Here is a 21,695-nt window from a genome sequence, read left to right as displayed (position 1 = left end):
ATACACCAGCTTCAAGGGAAACGAATTAGAACTGGAAAATATTTGAATACACATAAAAAAGATACTCAAACTATGGAGCAGCTTTCATGAAAGCAATGGCTGAATGGACTAGACTTAGGCAGTGTGGAAAAGAGGAGCACACTTGAGTGAAATGTTAGAGGATTACGGGCTCATAATTATCATAAAATGAATGGATAGGGACTGGCTGTTTGATCTACTAATGCTAATAAACAGAGGCCATCAAACGAAAGTGGCTGGAGTTCAAAGGAGGATACTTACCAAGTTGGTCATACATAGACGTGTGGAGCCCCTTGCCAGAGATGCTGTGGATGCAGGAACTTTAGGTGGCTTCAGAGAGTAACTGAAAAAAGGACATTTTTTTCAAAGCACCTGTGTAACAACAATTGAAACAGGACTCTATTGCAACCATACATCCCAGCAGCCCCTGATTCATATTCAGTAACAAGAACAATGTAAAAAAAACCCCATACTCTTTCATCCAACCGATCCAACACACTCCAGTCTCTGAGCTGTAAGGCAGCCAAGGATTTAAACCCTTTTTAACCATCTGAAGGATTTTAACAGTGTTGTGTAGCAGATGAACAGTGGTATGAATGAGTCATGGTCCTCTTAAGGTGTGGTTGTACTGCTCTGATCCCTCTTACTACTCCATGTTCTCTCAGGACTGCAGATTCTCTGCAGAACAGAGCCCATGGCTGTGTTGCATTTCACAATAACGTGGGAAAAGTCAGATTTTTAGCCCTTCAAGTACAGGTCAACAACAATTCTGGTTACAGCCAGCAGATACTAGTGAGGAGTAAAGCACAGTAAGAGACTGAGGAATCAGATCATGAGGAATGCATTTCAGAGACTGCATGCATTTCCACAATGCATGCTAACATCAACATTACTGTCATGTATGAGAGCTGAATACTTATGATTTATGCAGCAGATTTACTGCTGAAGGCTTTTTAAACTCTATCCATCCCTCTTTTATTGGATTTAAACTATAAAATTTAAAAGTTAAATATAAAAATGATTTTGAAAGTTTTCATGCATCATTAGCTAAACAATGTTGTATTCCCTCATGTCAGAAGAAGCCTAAAGCAGCCCATGGCAACCAATCCCTCAATTACAAAGAGCTTTGTCAAAGCTATGCATGTCACAAGGTACCTGAGTACTCAGAGATTGCAGGGTAACAGCATCTCAGCCCACAGGGTAATGAAAAATTGCCTGTTCAAAGGAAACTCAGGCATTGTACCCTCCCACAGAAGCACCTGAACTGGCCAATTCAAGACACAAAAAAAGGAGAGTGAATGGGCATGATCTTCCTTATCTCATTCCTGTATATTCAGTTCACAGTGTCCAGCAACAAGCCCTGCTCCCTGCATACACCTGCTTTGGTAACTCCCCAGTGAGCCCATTATAAACATCTACGCACCTCCCCTCCCTGCTCAGTGCAGTGCTTCTCCCAGAAATCCAGTGTGTTAAAAACAGTCATCAGAGACCAAAAACCTGTCAAAAATTTCAGTTTTATATTTTTGAAAACTCTTCTGGAAATAAACACCAAGCTCATTTTGAGGTTATGAAGAAGGTGCAAAACTAGGGGAGACATTTGGAAGTGAAAATGAAACAGCCTGGAGATTTCTTGGATATTCACAAAGTCGCCAAGAGGTGCCAGAGGTACATAAACCATTAATGAATTAATTAAAAGTATGTCTTAGCTACCAAATGCCATGTGGCAGCAACAAGGAATGGACAGAAGAGTTGATTCACCCCTCAGCAGAGCTCAGATACCTTTCCAGCAAAAGCTGCTATGACAAAGCATCATCTGCAGTGTTATCTACAGCAGCTTCCTCCTCATGTCTGCTGAACTCTCACTCTGTAAAATGTAAGGAAGAGAACAGTCCAAATTAAACAAACAGACAGTTCTCCCTTACCAGTTTGAATAAATGACAGCTCTGCCTAGCAGTATCAGAACACATATCTATATTAAATTTTTACCAATATCTTTTGGAGCAGCAGTTTCATTTACTGAAAAAGAAGGAGGAAATCAAAGGAGAAAAAGAATTATACAGGGTGTAAGGTTTGCATTCTCACTGCAAGAAGCAAAGTACCACAGCTAGGCAGTTATCAAGCAGTGATAGATACTTGCAGATGAAAATACAGCAAACACCTAGGGATACAATAAGAACCCAGCTCCCACAAATGAAGACGCAGCGCTATCTGGCCAGTATAAGCAATCTGAAGTCAAAAAGTTGAAAAACCCTCATCACTTGTTTTCAATGTTTTCTACCCAAGACCAGAATTTGTTAGCAGAATATGGAGACGTAAAAAATGTATTCTTATTTTGTTCCTAGTGATGAATGGCAAGTCTCACAGCTTGAAAAATTGTCATACCAGGTGCAAAATTATCATCCCTCATATTCCACCTTCTACTTTTGGGCAGATCTACTACTGCAGAACAGCCAGACAGCTCAGGGCAGCTTTTTCCCAAACCTTTAAAGATTAGCATTAGGACAATCTGGCCCTTTAAACCATTCCTGTTTCAGTTTAATTCCAATTAACGACAATGTAAGCAAATTTAATTTTTTTAAAATTTTGGAATGAAATGCAAAACAAATGTTCAACATCTCTGATGAAATAGAATTATTTGTATGGATTTGAAAACTATTTCTTTGTAAGTTTAAAAATGTTTTGTCCAAATTATGAAAGTTTGAAATTAAAAGGGCTTTAATTAATTTCTATTTTTATAAATTTACATAATTTCTTTGCCCACCATATTATGACAAAAATAAAAACTTTTTTGATGTGAATTTTTGTCATCTATTTCTAAATGTAAGCTTCATTTCTATAAAATTTTAGGACACTACAGCAAACAAAGGAGGAATAAAGATCGAGAAGAGAAAATAAATAATTACTAAGTAGCAGCAGCTCTTGGTAACTTTTAAAAGAGTAAAATTAGAACACATAATGATTGCATGCCAGCAGCAGTGATAATATGAAAGAAGGCTTTTATTAGCTTGAACTTCTTCCAATAATAAAATTTAACACTTTTCACATTTTAGAAAATGGTGAGAACCTCAATATTTCTTCTTAAATTTCAATATATTTTTGCTTGGAAGTGTTTTTTGAATTTCCCAGAAATTTCACAACAGTGCTACAGTTTGAACAAAACAACATACTAGTCCAAAATCAACCACACTGTTTCTTTAGAAAAAACCTAAAATCATTAAAGAATATCCATATTTCTTCAGTATTTTATTATCTCTTCCTAAAGAATGTAAGGCAAATACAATTGAGAGAAAAGCCCACATTATTTCTTTCCATAAAATATTAAATCTTAGGTGTATGGCATAAAGGACAATAGAAGAAATTCAAGTCATTGCAAAATTACATATCAGAAGAATTGATAGCTTAGAAAATGCAGTTTTAAACAAAATCAGTCCTGTCTGAAAAGTAAGGAAGCAGATATGCAAGTAGTTCTTAACATTAATGAGACCTAACAGACAATATTGAAAGAGATGCTATTCCAGATATACTGGAGATATCTATATCAATATGACTTCTGTCAACTTAAATCTATTTCTCTGACTTCAAAAGCTGAAAATAGGGTTTATATTTTTAGCCCATCTTCAGGAGAGCTTAAGAAAGTGAAAACAGTAACCATGACCTGTATAAGTAACAGCAGGATTTCTCTTCAAGTGACGGGATTTACCAGAATAATCTGTGAGAGAGCACATGAAACTGGGCACCTAATTGGAACTGTCTTTCCATTTCACCTCTTAACTAACCCCTCTATTACAATTCCCCATATTCAGCCTGATACCACAAATCTACTTTTCCACTTACTGTTCTCATTATAAGGGAAAATAATTACTTATCTACATGACTTAATTTTAGTTTAAGTTTAAAATTCTATTTTTGGTAGCACATGTTGCAGCCTCATTGGTGACAAGACTGGATTCTTGTATGCATTTTTGTCAGATCACTGGACTAATGACAGACATATCATCTGGAATATTCTTTAAGATTAGGAATGGCAAAAGGACTGTAGTCCATAAGTTAGCGGGGCTCATCAGGAGGGCTTTAAACTAGGTTTGAAGGGGGAAGAAGTTGAATCCAGGCTCTCCAAAGAGAAGCCCAGGGATGAAAAGCCTGAGTTAAGAGTAAAATCAGCAGCCCAGATGAAGTGCATGTACACCAATGCACGCAGCATGGGCAACAAACAGGAGGAGCTGGAAGCCATCGTGCAGCAGGAAAGCTATGACGTAGTTGCCATCACAGAAACGTGGTGGAATGACTCGCATGACTGGAGTGCTGCCATGGATGGTTACAAGCTCTTCAGAAAGGACAGGCAGGGTAGGAGAGGTGAAGGGGTGGCTCTATATGTTAGAGAGTCCCTTGACTCTGTAGAACTTGAGGTCACCAATGATAAGGTTGAGTGCCTGTGGATCAGAATCAGGGGAAGGTCAACAAGGCTGAGATCCTAATGGGAGTCTGTTATAGACCACCCAACCAGGATGATGAAGGGGATGAATTATTCTACAAGCAGCTGGTAGATATCTCAAAATCACCAGCCCTTGTTCTTGTGGGCGACTTCAACCTGCTGGATATCTGCTGGGAGCTCAACATGGCAGAGAAGAGGCAGTCTAAGAGATTCCCGGAGTGTATAGAGGATAATTTCCTGGTCCAGCTGGTAAATGAACCTACTAGGGGTGCTGCCCCACTAGACCTGTTGCTTATAGAGAGGAGTTGGTGGGAGGTGTAGTGGTCAGAGGTCATCTGGAACACAGTGACTATGAAATAATAGAGTTTGCAATACTCAGGGATACAAGGAAGGCCACCAATAAAACCTCCACACTGGACTTCCAGAGGGTAGATTTTGGCCTGTTCAGGAGACTGGTCCAGAGCATACCCTGGGAAAGAACCCTTGAAAACAAGGGGGTGCAGGAGGGATGGATGTGCTTCAAGAAGGAAGTCTCGAGTGCATAGGAACAGGCTGTGCCAGTGTGCCAAAAGGCAAGCCAGAGAGATAGATGACCAGCTTGGATGAACAGGGAGATTCTGAAGGAAATCAGGGATAAAAAGAGAGCTTACAGACTATGGAAAGTAGGGCTGGCTACTCAGGGTGAGTTTAGGAGTATAACTAGGTCATGCAGAAAGAAAATTAGAGAGACAAAAGCACAATTTTAAGTCAATTTGGCTACTTCTGTTAAGGATAACAAGAAGCGCTTCTATAAATACATTAATAACAAAAGGAGGGGCAAGGAAAACCTCCATTCCTTGTTGGACTTGGGGGGGAACATGGTTAACAGGGATGAGGAGAAGGCTGTACTTAAGTACTTAACACCTACTTTGCCTCAGTATTCACCAGTAGGACAACTGTCCTCTGGAGCTGGTAGACAGGGACAGGAAGCTGAATAGCCCCCCTGTGTTCCAGGAGGAAATAGTCAGTGATTTACTGAGCCACCTGGATCCACACAAGTCCATGGGACCAGATGGGATACATTCTAAGGTGATGAGGGAGCTGGCAGAAGAGCTCACCAAGCCGCTCTCCATCATTTACCAACAGTCCTGGCTCTCTGGGGAGGTCCCAGATGATTAGAAGTTGGCAAATGTCACACCGATCTACAAAAAGGGCTGGAAGGAGGACCCGGGAAACTCCAGGCCTGTCAGCCTGACCTCAGTGCCTGGCAAGGTTATGGAGCAGATCATCCTGAGTGCAATCACACAGCACCTACAGGATGGACAAGGGATCAGACCCAGCCGGCACGGGTTTAGGAGGGGCAGGTCCTGTTTGACCAACCTGATCTCCTTTCATGATCAGGTGACCCACCTGGTGGATGAGGGGAAGGCTGTGGATGTGTCTATCTGGACTTCAGCAAAGCCTTTGACACTGTCTCCCATAATATATTCCTGGAAAAGCTGGCAGCCCACAGATTGGACAGGTGCACTCTGTGCTGGATTAGGAACTGACTGGAGGGCCAGGCCCAGAGAGTGCTGGTGAACGGGGCTGCATCCAGCTGGCAGCCGGTCACTAGTGGTGATCCTCAGGGATCAGTGCTGGGCCCAGTTCTGTTTAACATCTTTATCGATGATTTAGATGAGGGGATTGAGTCCATCATTAGCAAATTTGCAGACAACACCAAGTTGGGAGGGAGTGTCAACCTGCTGGAAGGCAGGAGGGCTCTGCAGAGGGATCTGGATAGGCTGGAGAGTTGGGCTGATTCCCATGGGATGAAGTTCAACAAGGCCAAGTGCCAGGTCCTGCACTTTGGCCACAACAACCCCTGCAGTGCTACAGGCTGGGCACAGAGTGGCTGGAGAGCAGCCAGGCAGAAAAGGACCTGGGGGTGCTGATTGGCAGGAAGCTGAACATGAGCCAGCAGTGTGCCCAGGTGGCCAAGAAGGCCGATGGCATCCTGGCCTGTATCAGGAACAGTGTGGCCAGCAGGAGCAGGGAAGTGATTCTTCCCCTGTACTCAGTGCTAGTGAAGCCACACCTTGAGTGCTGTGTCCAGTTCTGGGCCCCTCAGTTCAGGAAGGATATTGAGGTGCTGGAGCGGGTCCAGAGAAGAGCAACCAGACTGGGGAAGGGACTTGAGCACAAGTCCTGTGAGGAGAGGCTGAGGGATTTGGGTTTGTTTAGTCTGGAGAAGAGAAGGCTCAGGGGTGACCTCATCACTCTCTACAACTCCCTGAGAGGAGGTTGTATCCAGGTGGGGGTTGGTCTCTTCTCCCAGGCAATCAGCAGTAGGACAAGAGGGCATGGGCTTAAGCTCTGTCAGGGGAGGTTTAGGTTGGATATTAGAAAGAAGTTCTTTACAGAGAGAGTGAATGGCCTGCCCAGAGAGGTGGTGGATTCACCGTCCCTGGAGGTTTTTAAGACGAGGTTGGATGTGGCACTGAGTGCCATGATCTAGTAATCACAGTGGGGTTGGATCAATGGTTGGACTTAATGATCTCAGAGGTCTCTTCCAACCCAGTTAATTCTAGGATTCTATGATTATGGTAGGTGGGATATTTTTTTCTAGTTGATCATATGAGAGAAGACACAACCTCCCGAAAATGGTTGTCTAAATTACTCCAGTCTGCCTTTAAGGCAAGTTGAAACAACAGCAGACCTAGGTAAACTTATTTTTAGTGTCATAATAAAATTACGTGTGGCCAAGTTTCTGTGCTTGAAAAAAACATGAAATACTGTATTATGACTGACTTATAATCAGCCAGCATAAGACTTGTACTAGAGACACAAGGAAAAACCCTAAGACAAGCTCTGTTTCTCTCCTAGGTTTTGTCTTTCTACCTTAAGATTTAGGTAATCATAAGATAATTTTTAGACTGACAGTTCAGCTATACTTACCTATAAATTTTCCATTCAATTTTATAAGTGAAAATTTTTGTTCTTCCGTATATCAGAAAAATTTTGCTAGAATTAGATGGTGAAATACCTGCTTAGTTGAAGGTTCTCACCCAGGTCTCTAATGACATCTTGACACTATAATTATACAGTAAATGGATATTTTTCATGTACAAAGCTGTAAAATAACCCTATCCACTCCAAATTAAATAAACAGATTTCCCAAAATAGGCAGAAATAGATTTCCCAAATTTTTTTTTCCTCATAAATCACACTGAGAAGTTTCCTGTTGATGAATTCATTCTATTTTACACCCTTTAGCAGAAGAAAAAAAGTCTGAAAAGACTTCAAATTAAACAAATAATACTGAAATTCAGTTGAAATATAACATACTGCATAAAAGCAGGGGAGGATCCTAGTTCACTTGTCTGCTTTTTGGTGCCAGCTTTCACAGAGGATGAGGTGGGACTTCACATTAGCAGCAAAAAGAAAAACCGAAAAAACCTATTGAAGGGGACCAGTTTATCAGATAGAGGTAGAGTAAGAAGAAACCATACTTGCCTTACCACAAAACACATGTGTGAGGAACTAGACTTTTTTAATTGCCTTAAAACCTTACTACTGGAGTGAGCTGTGCAAGCCCCCTGACAGGGGCTGAGGGGAGGAGGCCCTAGGGGCAAAGTCTTGGGTATGTGATGCCTTCTCTAGATGTGTATGATGTTTATCTGAAGGAGGCCAGTGGTACTCTCTGGGGGTGTGATGCTTATCTCCTGAGAGCCAGGCTTTGTCAAAAGGGGCCCTGTATGCAAACACCCAGCACTAGCCCAGGGAAGGCCACTTAGCAGTGGTGCCTTGGAAGCACTCCTTCCCCAAGCCTAAATGACTTTGCAAAAACCAGCGCTTCCAGCCTTGAACACAAGTTCAAGAAGAGAGGCGGAGAGAGCTGGGATTGTTTAGCCTGGAGAAGAGGAGGCTCAGGGGAGACTTCATCACTCTCTACAACTACCTGAAAGGAGATTGTAGCCAGGTGGGGGTTGGTCTCTTTTCCAGGCAGCTATCAGTAAGACAAGAGGGCATGGTCTCAAGCTCTGTCAGGAGAGGTTTAGGTTAGATGCTAGGAAGAAATTCTTTACAGAGAGAGTAATCAGGCATTGGAATATCCTGCCCAGGGAGGTGGGGGGTTCTCCATCCCTGGAGGTATTTAAGAAGAGACTGGATGTGGTACTTAGTGCCATAGTCTAGTAACTGTGGTGGTAGGGATCAAGGGTTGGACTTGATGATCTCAGAGGTCCTTTCCAACCCCTCTGATTCTATGATTCTATGATTATCAATATTCTCTGCAAGTTGTTCGCCTGTTTTTCCCTATTGCAGAAGCACTCTGTTGTTCCCTCCAGAGTGGGAGTTATCAGCAAGACTCATCAACCACCTCCAAAGTCTTGCCATTTCAATTTCCTCTACAATTTCTTGATGTACCCTTGCACAGCCATTCAGAGCAACTCTATGTCTGCAGCCTGCGTCAGCAGCTGCTGTGTGCTGAGACACTCATAAATCTCAGAGCTAGCACATCAGATTAAAATGGAACACCAGCGTACAAGGGAAATTGTTAATTGTGAAGCGCTTTCCCTATACCTCTTAATAGTGGTGGGTGTTCCAATGTTTTTCAGCACCTGACAGTCCACACTGTCAGTTGAAGACACTCCTGGACAGTCACCATAAATGTCCAAAGGCAGATAATCAATCACACATTGCTGTACAGCATCAGCAACCTCCACACAGTTGTAAAAACAAGACTTACTCTACATGATGTTGTACTAAATGTAGCATAACTGCGTCTTTCCAAATCCTTCAGAAACATCAGATTAAGAAGAAGGGCATTAAACTTAAGGGGAGAGAGGAATAGGAATAACATTAATGCCTTCTGTGCTGAACTTACTTTGAAGAAATAAAACTACGTGCTTCTCCTGCACACTACCTTTTTGAAGTGGCAGTTAAGTAAAATGAAGTTTCAAAGATCCACTTGTAGTCAATCTAGTTGGCTTGTAAGAATAAGTTCTTAATTTAACATTCCTTCATTAGTTCATTCTGTGAGTTTCCCCCTGTAAATTAGCACTGGACAAAGGATGTGCACAGCATTATTAATGTGTACATGGATGCAGCTTAGAGTTACCATTATGAAGCAGTCACAGAACAAATAAGGAACACAACAGTGCTTCATTTCAACATAATTTTCTTTCCTTGTTTCTTATTCATTGTTTCAAATTTGTTTATTCCCCACTTGCCCTTTTTCTTTTCATTAGAAAATTAAATTATACAATTATTCTAACTAAGACAAATTTTTTTTACTTTAAGAACTAGAATAATTAACTATGAAAACAAATCCATCTGAAGTTACATCTTATAACTGTGAAAGATGTTTGGCACATTCTGATTCATTTACATTCTCAGTGGTATCCTGGAGTGCTATCCCACAGCCACAGAAATCAAGTTGACTCTGAGCACAAAGAAAAATACACTATTGATGAAATCTTTACTATTTTAGTTTTGTGTAATTGGGCATCCTGCATACCTGCATACACTGATACAGTTTAAGGGCTGCCATTTTAAAAACTGAATCAAAACCTCCTCATTGTATTTCTCATTTGCAAGCTAACCCTACATTTGCCCTGGTTTTCAATTTTTAAAATAATTAAACACCTTTTTTAGATTCTTTGCTTAACCCTTATGGAAAGTAACTGCCTCTCATTTATTTAACAGTCACCATTGTTAAAAAGATAATAATGTTCACTAATCTCATAGTAGTGCACTTATAATTAGAAATGTGTAATCCACAAAAATTACATCTTGTTACTTGTCTAGACTATTGAAGACTGTCTGCTTCAGAAATTTTATTAAATTTTGTGTCTCTCCACCAACAGTACTCTTCAGAGAATGATGACTGAAATGTTTTTCATGCATAATAAATTATTGACATTGCATTGGCTATAGATTTTTCAGTGTTTTTAAAACTGAAATTTAGCTGAAACTGTTAACAAAATGATGTTGCTTCTTAGGTAGCTAATTGCTTTTATTTGAGTCTGACATCTGCTTTCTTTCAGCATTATGCTATATATTAATTCTAACAAGAATATAATATTCATGGTTAAAGCAGCGAAATTCTAGGAGGCAGAAACACTTTTTTTCTTAATTCTGGAAAGCATAGCTCTCATGGCTGGCTAGCAGAGGGCCATGTTCTAAGTAAATTCTGTTTTTTCTTTTGGAGTACAGAGCACTTCCAAGTCTTTATGACATCTGCTAAGTCACCACATACCTCTGCAGCAGTACAGCTCAGGAAGGAGGGTGCTACACTTGAACTGTTATGTGCAAGGAGCAACAAGTCTCTATGAAACTACATAAATAAATCTGCACGTTTTCCTTAATTTTATTATCCCTTATTAATTAATTTATTTTTGTTAGGGTTTTTTAATTATTTTTGTTCATCTTGTTTGAACTTAAACAACATCAGCAACAGGAAGTGTGTTAAAATATTAGAGCATCCTTATTGATGAAGCCTGCTTTTGTTATGAAAATTTGGGGCTATAATGCCTGCAAAACAAAGCAACTAGAATCCTGTCTAGCTCTCATAGGATTTTTTATTACTTTTTACTCACCTATCTGCTGTATCTCTGTATCTCACATAAATCCATGACAAATTTAAACCAGAACTTTTGATCTAAAGACAGAAACTCTGCCAGGAAGTTTCTTTCCAACTCAAATCCAGCAGAGTTTGGTGTGGTAGAAAGCTATAGGTTGCACTCTACACCAAGAATCAACAGGGAATATACCACAGAAATCCAAAATACCTCTAAAGAGTTTTTGAAACATAATAGTCTAATTATAAATTTTCTGCAAAGCTCATTCCATTATTGAGAATAACAGATATTGTCTGGCCTTGGGTCTAGTTTTCTATACAAGTGCAAATTAGCTGCCGTTTAACTGCACTAAATGTAACTGCATGTGGAAGACAGATGCACACCTTCCTTCATCAGTGAAAATGTGAGTATGAAGATATTAGCTACACAGTTCTAAAAAATTTACCACAGATTACTCTGATGAAAACAATAGGGACCTGACCTTTTTCTTCAAAATCTCTCAAATGATATGATAAAATATTGAAAACCTAACACTCACTGAACGAAGTGAGGATCCCAGTAGGAACATGTCTTCCTGAAACAAAATATGAGTAAACCCACATAAGTGTAATAGAAGGATAAATATTAATTTTGAAAAGGGACTTGTTCAAATATATGAGACTTTGAAAATTATGCAAAGCTTAAATTTTTCTGAAACAATCTTCCACACCCAGATTATAATAAAATAATTTACAACTTCCTGGGAATTCAGGCAGATTTGGATAAAATTCAGTCAAGGTCTGTTTCTTACAGACTCAATTTTAAGTCTTTATTAATACTGAAATTATTTCTGATACTGTAAATATTAAACTCTGGAACTGAGGAAGTCTTTTTTAAAGCTGAATCTATTTGAATGTCATGCATTAATACCATGAGATGTAACAATTACCAAGCAGTCAACCTCAATATAACAAGAACACCATTTCCTTTCATGAAATTTACTAGAATTTGATCAAACTAATACCTACCTTGTTTCAGAAATGTTTCTATGAAGTTAATAGTAAGGCTTTCCACTTTAAATTATTATCAGCTTTCTATCATATCTGAGAAATCCCAGTAGATTACATATTTTGGAATTAGATTATCATACTATGAAGAAACCAGACGCTTCAATTACCACTGAACTCAGTCTCACTTTTCAGAACTGGACTTTCTCTTCTCCTTTGGGCTTCCACTAAAATTAGCTTCTTTTGAAGAACACCATTTGCCATCTTACATCTTGCTCATGTGTATCAACACAGTGCTAGTGGGCACTGGGTGCGTCAATACAATAATTTGCCTTGTGAACCAGATGCAGAGACAACTCAGGGCAATATCCCAGCCTGATTGCACATCCCAAGGTTTATCACACAAGGTGCCACTGCATTCAAGCACAGTTTGCAGTGGCAAAATATCAAGATCTGTCTGAGCTAGGCTGAGAACAACGTACAAGTAGTCCTTTGCATTGATGACCACAGCATCTTTATTAATCTACCTTGCTGGAAAAGCTATGCTAAAGTCAACCTTCAAATAAATTCCATGTAATGTGCCACCTTACTTTACTTCCATCCTTTAGCCTTGGCAATGATTAGTGTGCATCTGCTGTTGGTCACACACTTCTACATAGGTGTGACACATATCCTTCACTCCTGGCCGCACTTTGATTCAGGCTGGCTAAGGAGTACCCAGATTCATGACCTTGGAGTGAACTGATAAGCTGGAAAACCCCTGAATCACACACAGGGAAATGAAAACGTCTTGAAACGTATTTTGAACAGTGGTATCTAAACCCAAAAGTGCAAGATAACTTAAGTACAGAACAAGATACCAGAGCTAACATGAAGACAACTATCTTGTCTATACTACTTACTAGCAGCCAACTACTTAACTCTATAAATATCATTATCAGGATAGGCCCAATCTGAGCTCTCCCTGACTTGCAGCTGGACTTGCATATCAGGTGACTCTCCACATGAGCAGGGACAACTCTCAAGGTTAAGATTCCTCACTTGACACTAAAAGATTCTTCTTTGCCCAAGGCAGAGGGATCACTTACCCACCACAGATCTTTAGTAAGTGACTGATGGCATACTTAATTAATACTATGAAATATTACTAACTGAAGTATATACTCAATATTATTATAAACATTTTATGGATAACTCTGTCATATAAAAACAGTTTACCACATCTGAAACTTAAAAATGGATCTAAAAGCAGCTAGGCTTCAAAGGAAGTTTAGAAAGCTAGGGGCTCCACTCTGAGCCTTATGACTAAATGTGAGGATCCCCCTTACCCTTTGCATCTCCAATCTCTGCATGATTCATTCTAACTTGATTCTGTCTTCCTTTGTATGTTTCTTTCATGCAGTAGTAACTTAGATGAATTTTGCCATCAAGCTTAGTAAATCTTGTCAAAGCACTGTTAAAATTTCATAAATTGCACTAAGCCTATTGAACTCTGACAAATTATTATTTTACCTTAATAAAATATATTGCCTCTTCTCTCTTTTAAGTGAGGTGAATTCTACTCATCTGCAAAAATAGGAAACACAATGTACCCTCCTTTGAACAAATTAGTCAAGGCAAAAATGTCAATAAGAGGTGAGAGTTGGTCCAGCTGAAGTATTAAAAAACATTAAAAGTCTTTAACATTTATTTTCAATTATATTAATTGATGAAATTGAAGGAATATCAGAGAGTCCATTTTTACTCTGTGAAACACTGCAGCATTTGCACACTGACAGGACAATAATGATAAAGCCATGGATAAATCACATTATATTTGGGACAAGCAAAAGTAGCTTACTTCATTTCAACTGATGGTGATTGAAAAAACCTAACAAATGTTGCAGTGGAATCTGTCAACGACAAAAACGTTCATCACCAGTTTTGTGAAGACATCACTCCAGCTCAAATAGGAATTTAGGCAACTTCTTTATGCTCTGTCAATATGGGAGATCAAACCACATCAGTACAATCTACTACAAATAGGTTTATATTTTATGAGAGATGAGCAAGAAAAACATTGTCAGTAAAGTGATTAAGCTGTGGATTACCATTGAAGTTAATTTAAAACTCCAAGCATCTTCATATAAGATTGCAATTAAGGTTTTCCAACAGTTGAAACACTCAAACTCCTGTACTCGCCCCTTCATTCAAATGGCTTGTGAAGTTCTCCAGTGCAAGGAAAAGGCAAATGCAATCCAAACCTTTCTGAGATTTCTTCACCCCTGTTATTTTTACACAGAGGGCACTCTGAAGTTGCCTAATTTCTGTAAAATTAAGCCTACTTTAAAGCTTTTTAGTGGAAGTATGTTACATATAATTATAGTCTACCTGAACAGTTCCCACATAAAAGTCAGAAGACTTGACTGCACATCCCATACATGCCTTGCACATCTGTCACAGAATAGAGCATGGTTCCAAGACTCATGCAACACAGATAGTACAAACTCCCAAAAACACCATTTCTTTCCTTGCTACTCAGTGCCAGACCACTGAGATGTGAGTCCTTGCAGAGGGACACATAGGCTTCTTTGTCAACCTGTTCTACTGCTGCTGCTGGGTCTGATAGCAATGATTCTTTCCTGAAAGCCTCCTATACAATATACATATAAAATATTGATATAATCATTAACAAGAGAAGTTCAGGGATGTTTCAGTTTTATGATTTTCCAACTGGAAAAAAAATAAATACTATGCATAACGTAAAGAAATTTCCAGAGGATTCGACACATTGGAGTATTATTACTCCTATAGCTGCGCTAAAATCTGATATGATAGGATGCACTGACATGTCTAAGAGCTCAACTTTTTCAAGCAGCACACCCTGTTGATATAATCCTGCACAACCTTTGTACAGGGACAATGGCACCAGAGTGTCTTGGCTTTCCTTTCTTCAATCTCGTTTGCAGGAAGCCAGGTCCAATCTAGTTCTCTGCTGTGGAACATGCAGAATTTCTTTTGTCTCCATTAAGTTTCTTTTTTACCTCTAGTGTTGTTCAGGTTTTTCTTTTGAACTAGCTCATTTTTTTGAACTAAAGCCTAAAATGTTAAGTCAGACAAAACCCTTAGAGGTATCAGTAGGATCTTTGTCAATGTAAACACTTCAGTACAGACTTCAGAATCAATTGCACACATTTTCATGAAAACACAGTTCCACAAAGGGCTTGTGCCTTGAAAACAATCCTACAGAAACAAACAGAAGAGTCTCCACAGTGCAGGGGGGAAAAAAAATAAATTGTGGAGGATGGTCTAGTGTTCTACAAAACACTTTACCTGAAGTTTACACATAATTATTTAATTCTTTTTGTTGCTTTACTTAACCTGCATACTGATCTTTATCTGGAAAAGCATCATTAAACCCAGCAATATTTATAGTAGGCCGGTAAAATATTTGCATCTGAATGATGAAATTCCTACAATGACAAACACTTCTCTATGTAAGCATTGTCACAAATTCAGAAATTCAAGGGGAAGCCTTCTACCCAGCCACCACTGCATGTGCCTGTGGTATCACCTGAAAACCATCCACATTTTCTTTTCTATCTTTCCTTGCTCCAAAACATCTGTTAGCACACCAAGTGGTTCGTACAAAATTATGTAACTGTTTCATTTTGTGAATCAACAAAATTCAGAATAAACATTCAGATTAACTTTTTTAAAGAAAAAATATATGTCACTATTTCACAGCAATGTATTTCTCACATTATTTGAATAACATCAGTAATGGAAAGACCCATGATGTGTTGCTCACAATGTCATCAGCCTCCAATTTGCCACATGCAACAGCTCCTGTTTTAGATCTTGTCTTTGTTTGATTGTAACAAGTTTTATACATGTGGGTATTAAAACTGTATCTGTAATTGGTTCCTTTGCCATTTTTCCCCAATAAAAAGACAAATTCCAATGCTTATAAAACAAAAACAAAAGCCCTTAGTAAAACATTCAGAAACCTATATAAAATTATTGTAAGACAAACCAGGAATTGTTTATGGCTATTTCTTTTCTTAGTTACTCAAGGGACTTAATTCCAAATTTACTATCAAAAGAGTCACAAAAAGACAGAAAGACAGGGGTGGGTGGTGGTGGTGATGCTGTCATAATATTTTGGGTTTCTGGTTTTATTGGCAAAAGGTAGCTCTAGTGCTATGATTTCACTGATTAGCCATATTTACAAGATAGTATTTGTATTTGAAAATAATTGATCATCTAACTTTCTTTGGGGCTTATAAATTAAACACAAAAATACACTTAAAATAATGACTATTGCTCTCATTAGAACTAGTATTTCAACTCATTTCCTGATAATCAGCACAAAGCAAATAGTGGTGACCATTTGAAGTGAAACAAAATAAGACACTAGCATCTGATCAGGAAAGATTCCACATATACATCTCTTTTCCCTAATGTGGAAAGCCAAGCTTGTAAAGTGCTTTCCATTAATAATATTACCCTTCCCCAGAAGAGCACATTTGTGAACTTGGGAAGGCAAACAGTACCAGGGTGCCCAGGGATCACACTGAGAGGTAGACTGTATTTCAGCAGAAGACAATACAAAGAGGAGGAGCAGAAGGAGCTCTGGACTCCTGAGCATCACAGCACTGTCTCTCAGGCTCTTTCCATCATTTTCCATTGTCCTGGGATCTCTCCTAAGAAGTAAAGGCATAGCTCCAGCAGCAGTGGAATTCAAGTGTGCCCAGAGCCTTCACTGCACTATGATTACATTACTAGTCTTTCTCCTAGTCATCTAATTTTACCTGCTTCAGGTCTGTACTCCCAGAAGGTACAGCACAAGCATCAAGACTTTTTTTCTCAGTAGGATACTTTTCTGGTAACACTAAAAAAAAAAACCTCAAACACTTCAAATCAAGTGTGTAGGGAGAAATTTGTGAAGAAAAAAATAAGTTGAGGAGTGCTCTAAGGTGGCACCATTTCATTCATCTATCACTAATTAATTTTTTTTTTTGTTAGTAATATCTTATAATTTCCACAATAGAAAGGAGAACACAGATCAAATAATGATCTTAATTTCCCTTAGCTCCCTAAAACTTTCTCTCACATCTTTATTTCAATCTAGGTCATATTTATGCTGAACATAGTCGTGGGAGCAGGAGCAGGTCCCTCACCACCCACCACCCAGCTGCAGGAGCATGCCGAGCGCGTGGCCGCCTGCCCGCCCCCATCTTGGCCCCCCAAGGTATTACTCTGCTCTCCATTGCTGGTAAAATCCTTGCAAGAATTCTTTTGAACACATTAATACCCACCATAGCAGAAGGTCTTCTGCCTGAAAGCCAGTGTGGTTTCCGAACCAACAGAGGTACCACAGACATGGTATTTGTTCTCAGACAACTGCAAGAGAAGTGCAGGGAACAGGACAAAGGACTCTATGTAACCTTTGTTGATCTCACCAAGGCTTTTGATACTGTGAGCAGAAAAGGTCTGTGGCAGATTTTGGAACGTTTAGGATGTCCTCCCAAGTTCCTCAAAATGATCATCTCGCTTCATGAGGACCAGCGCGGCCAAGTCAGATATGGTAACGCACTTTCTGAGCCGTTTCCAATAGCCAATGGTGTGAAGCAAGGCTGCGTTCTCGCACCAACTTTATTCACAATCTTCTTCAGCATGATGCTCCAAAGGGCCACGGCAGACCTCGATGATGAAAACGGTATCTACATTTGATATCGTACCGACGGGAGCCTTTTCAACCTAAGGTGACTTAAGGTTCACACTAAGACCTTAAATCATCTCGTTCGTGATCTGCTTTACGCTGACGATGCCGCCCTCATCACCCACACAGAAGTAGCTCTGCAGCATTTAACATCCTGCTTTGCAGAGGCTGCTGAGCTTTTTGGGCTGGAAGTCAGCTTGAAGAAAACAGGAGTTTTATATCAACCTGTACCTCAGAAAGTCTCCCATCATCCCCATATCACCATTGGTGAAACAGAACTCAAATCAATCCAGCAGTTTAATTACCTGGGAAGCATCATCTCCTCAGATGGTAAGATTGATGCAGAAATAGACAACAGGTTAGCTAAGGCATACAGAGCTTTCGGTAAACTCCATAAAAGAGTTTGGCAAAACAAACACCTGAAGAAAAGTACAAAGATCAGCATTTACAGAGCCATTGTACTGTCTACTCTTTTATATGGATCTGAATCATGAGTCATTTACCGCCATCACTTGCGTCTTTTAGAACGCTTCCATCAGCGCTGCCTCCGTACAATCCTAAACATCCACTGGATGGATTATGTGACCAACACATCTGTCCTTGAAGAGGCAGCAGTCACGAGCATTGAGGCCATGCTGCTGAGAACACAGCTGCGCTGGGCAGGGCACGTCTCCAGGATGCAGGACTGCTGCCTCCCTAAGATCGTGCTCTATGGGGAACTTGCCACTGGCTGCCGCAAGAGAGGAGCCCCGAAGAGGAGATACAAGGACTGCCTGAAACAATCCCTCAGCCTTGGCCATATTGATCACCACCATTGGTCTACCCTGGCCTCCAATTGGGTGCCTGGAGACACACCATCTATAACGCTGCTGCTGCTTTTGAGAACACACGCAGGATCACTCTCAAGGAGAAAAGACAAGGCAGAAAGAATCGCGTCTTGTCGATATCACCTGGGGAGTCTTTCTGCTGTGCCTTCTGCAACCGGACTTGTCTATCTCGCATTGGCCTTTTTAGCCATCAGTGCGCTTGCAGCAAGTGTGGGTAGAGCCCTTCTCAAATCTTCGTTCGCGAAGCCTAGCCGTGATATACATCAGCTAAGCACTAGCTGGATCAAGTCTTAGCATCACAATTTAGCAGGAACTGTTGCAGTAGAATATCTCTTATATGATAAATAATAAAAATAATATACAATGTTAAATGTTATGATAGCAGTTAAAATCAAAATCTCAAGAAATTCGAGCCAGTAATGAAAGATTAAAACTTCAGTTTGCTCTGCAATAGGGCTGAGAAGCATTCACTTTCACTGACTTTTTAGGAAGACATAGAGACCACCATAGTGATAACCTACAGTCTTCTGGTAGCTTTTGCCCTTTTTTCCACCTTAGAAACAATAGAGCTAGAACAGACATCACAAGATAGGTTGACTCAAAAAACCCTTGAAAACTGCTGGTCTCTAACACGAGCACATTCAGCTGTCTGTTATCCCCAGTTTTCAACCAAAACAGGCTTTGCAGTGTACCCTTCAAAGTTATTATTTTAATGTTTTGAAAATAAATCAGCCATACTGACTGGACAGTGAAGAAGAAACTGCACCTCCTTGTTCTGTGTTGTGATGCATTTATACACAAAGGTTCATCATGAGCACCATGTACTTACTGCTCATGCCATACCAGGCAAAAATGGATACATTCATGTACACATGTATTAAAAATGAATACATTCATGATCACATACCAAGACAACAGTTTAGAGGACATCAGAACCTTCAATATGACTTGTCACAAGATTGGCAGTGTTTTTTAAAGTGAGTTCAGTACTATTCACACACTGTGCCCTTTTAACCATCATTCTGCCCATATTAACCCAGAACTGCCCCCTATTAATCATCATTCCAAGTGTTCTTTTTGGTAAGACAGGACTGGTCCTGATAGCTGAGAGATTTAACATCACCTATTTCAGGATTTTATTGCCTGTATATAGGGACTTAATGCAATCTTGACATCAGTATAAGTATGGTACCCACATTGTCCTAATGATAACTGTCCATGAACATTTGCAGGAATTTAAAGGTCAGTTGTGAGAATTTTAAGTGAAATTTGACATAAAGTCTAGAAGAAACACTCTGTACAAACTTTAACCTATCTAGCTTGAAATACTTAATTTTGGAGGCTATATTCTATAGCATGTTTACACTTAGTAGGTACAGAGGACTCCCCACCCTCCTAAACAGTTTCTGATCAGTCAGAATCTGTCCAAAACACAGTGCAAATTGAAGCATGTGAGATGTACATGAAACGTTTGCACATGTATGCACAGTGATTCTTAATCCTTGAAAATAAAGCCAAATTTATTAGATATTTGTACTGTTGAATCATAATGTAAAAAGTTTTCAGCTACACAGGAAAGTATGCGAGCTTAAGTCCCAGTGTGCTAAATACCATGCACATATAGAATGACACATACTCTCTAAAACAAGGTTCATAATAGTGTGTCAGTCATCACTGACTGTGAGTCCAAGTACAGCATAAAATTAAGCGTACACCTTTTCAGCATGTTTTACAAAGGCTAGTCAGACCACAGCAAACTGTCCAAACTGTGCAGCCTGACTGCTCTACAACAGAGCCATGATTCCTTAGGTTATTACTGTATTAAGTTCTACAGTAAGTGTCTGACTTAGTATTCAATTAAAAATTAAAATAAGTAGATTAAATAAAGTATAAATAAAATTGCAAAACTGGAAAGAAAACTACAAAGCCATTTCTTAAAAGTTTTTCACTTATCTCTGCCTGGTTGTACCTGTTCCCAGCCCAGCAGTCAGATAAGATTTAATCTCCTTTTCAAGTGAAGCTGGGAGGGATATAATTACACCTAATTTGTAGTAAATTACAGGAAGCTGAAAAATAATTTAATACTGCAGTACAATTTTTATTCTTCAACAGTTACACTCAAAGAGAATGCTTTTACTGACCTTTGAAAACAAAGCTGCTCACATAGCAATGACAAAACTGGATTTTAAAATTTTCTTTATGGGGTGAAAACACCTGGGAGAAGGGAGCTTTAAGCCTTTTCTTTCTCCAAGCGTGTCTCACATCAGAGTTCCAGCAATTCATCAGTTTGCACAGCAGTGCTGGACTGCAAGCTTATGAAAACTAGGAAGCAAGAAAAATATTAATTCATTCTACAAGATGATGGAAAAATAATTATTGGTAAGTTGATGAACATGGAAAAACAGCTTTAAGAATATTTCCATTTTCAAACAGGAAACATTTCCTTTCCACTCAGCTACGACAAAGAACTGGTAAAAAGTGACTTTGCCTCTATAAATGAGGTCACATGTCACAAGGCAGTCATGGTAGTCAGAAATGCAGAGAACTCAACTCTGAGTCAGTAGGAGATAGATATATATATAGATATAATGTTCTGAAAAAGTATCCAACTAGGATGTTTAAAATATCAGGTTCATGTGTGGGTTCTGTTTCCGTTTTTTGTTTGTGTTGGGTTTGGCATCTGTTTGGCTTGGTTGTTCTTATTGTTTTTAATGGATGGAATGCTACTCCAGTAGTTCTGTAGTTCTCCATTAGAATAGCTAATCTCAATGCTTCTGGCACCACAAGACCACTACCAACAAAAATCGGAGTTTACTGATACAGATGCAAACAGTCTTGGGCTTCAACTTTTGACTTTATACAGTGCAGAGGAACTCTCTTAAGGGAAAGAAACCTGACTCAGTTTGCACCAAAAAAAAAAGTGACATTGAAGATGCTCAGGCCTTTGAGGATCTAATCACACAGGTTTTCAGGATTATGAAATACTGAAGTTTTACTTTTTATATTTCCCTTTGGTATATTTCAGTATTGGCAGACCCCTTATCTGACAGTGCTTTTCTCACCAACAGGTCATGTGCCAATTCAAGTTTCAAAAAAGTTCTTGTTCCTTTTTTTATGCCCCATTAATAGGATAATCTTCTTTCATATATTCAGCTACCATATATTTATGAACTTCATTAAGAGTAC

At 39.4% G+C, this 21,695-nt stretch overlaps 1 protein-coding gene and 1 long non-coding RNA gene across 2 annotated transcripts in view; one reads left to right on the top strand and one right to left on the bottom strand.

The window, feature by feature from the left end:
* LOC126647666 (uncharacterized) overlaps positions 1-21,695 on the top strand; it is a 143,864-nt gene that overhangs the window by 12,018 nt on the left and 110,151 nt on the right. The gene's annotated exons all lie outside the window — the stretch shown is intronic.
* Positions 1-21,695, bottom strand: part of IPO11 (importin 11) — a 162,606-nt gene that overhangs the window by 39,903 nt on the left and 101,008 nt on the right. Inside the window, exon 32 of the transcript XR_007630630.1 lies at positions 280-361. The gene's annotated coding sequence lies outside the window, so the exon portion shown is untranslated. The remainder of the gene's footprint in view (positions 1-279; positions 362-21,695) is intronic.

The sequence above is a fragment of the Myiozetetes cayanensis genome, unplaced genomic scaffold (genome assembly GCF_022539395.1).
Source record: "Myiozetetes cayanensis isolate MyiCay16 unplaced genomic scaffold, myiCay2020 scf4, whole genome shotgun sequence".
In the NCBI taxonomy this organism is placed as follows: Eukaryota; Metazoa; Chordata; class Aves; order Passeriformes; family Tyrannidae; genus Myiozetetes; species Myiozetetes cayanensis.
The sequence above is the reverse complement of the archived record's forward strand: the minus strand, read 5'-3'. Positions and strand labels throughout refer to the sequence as shown.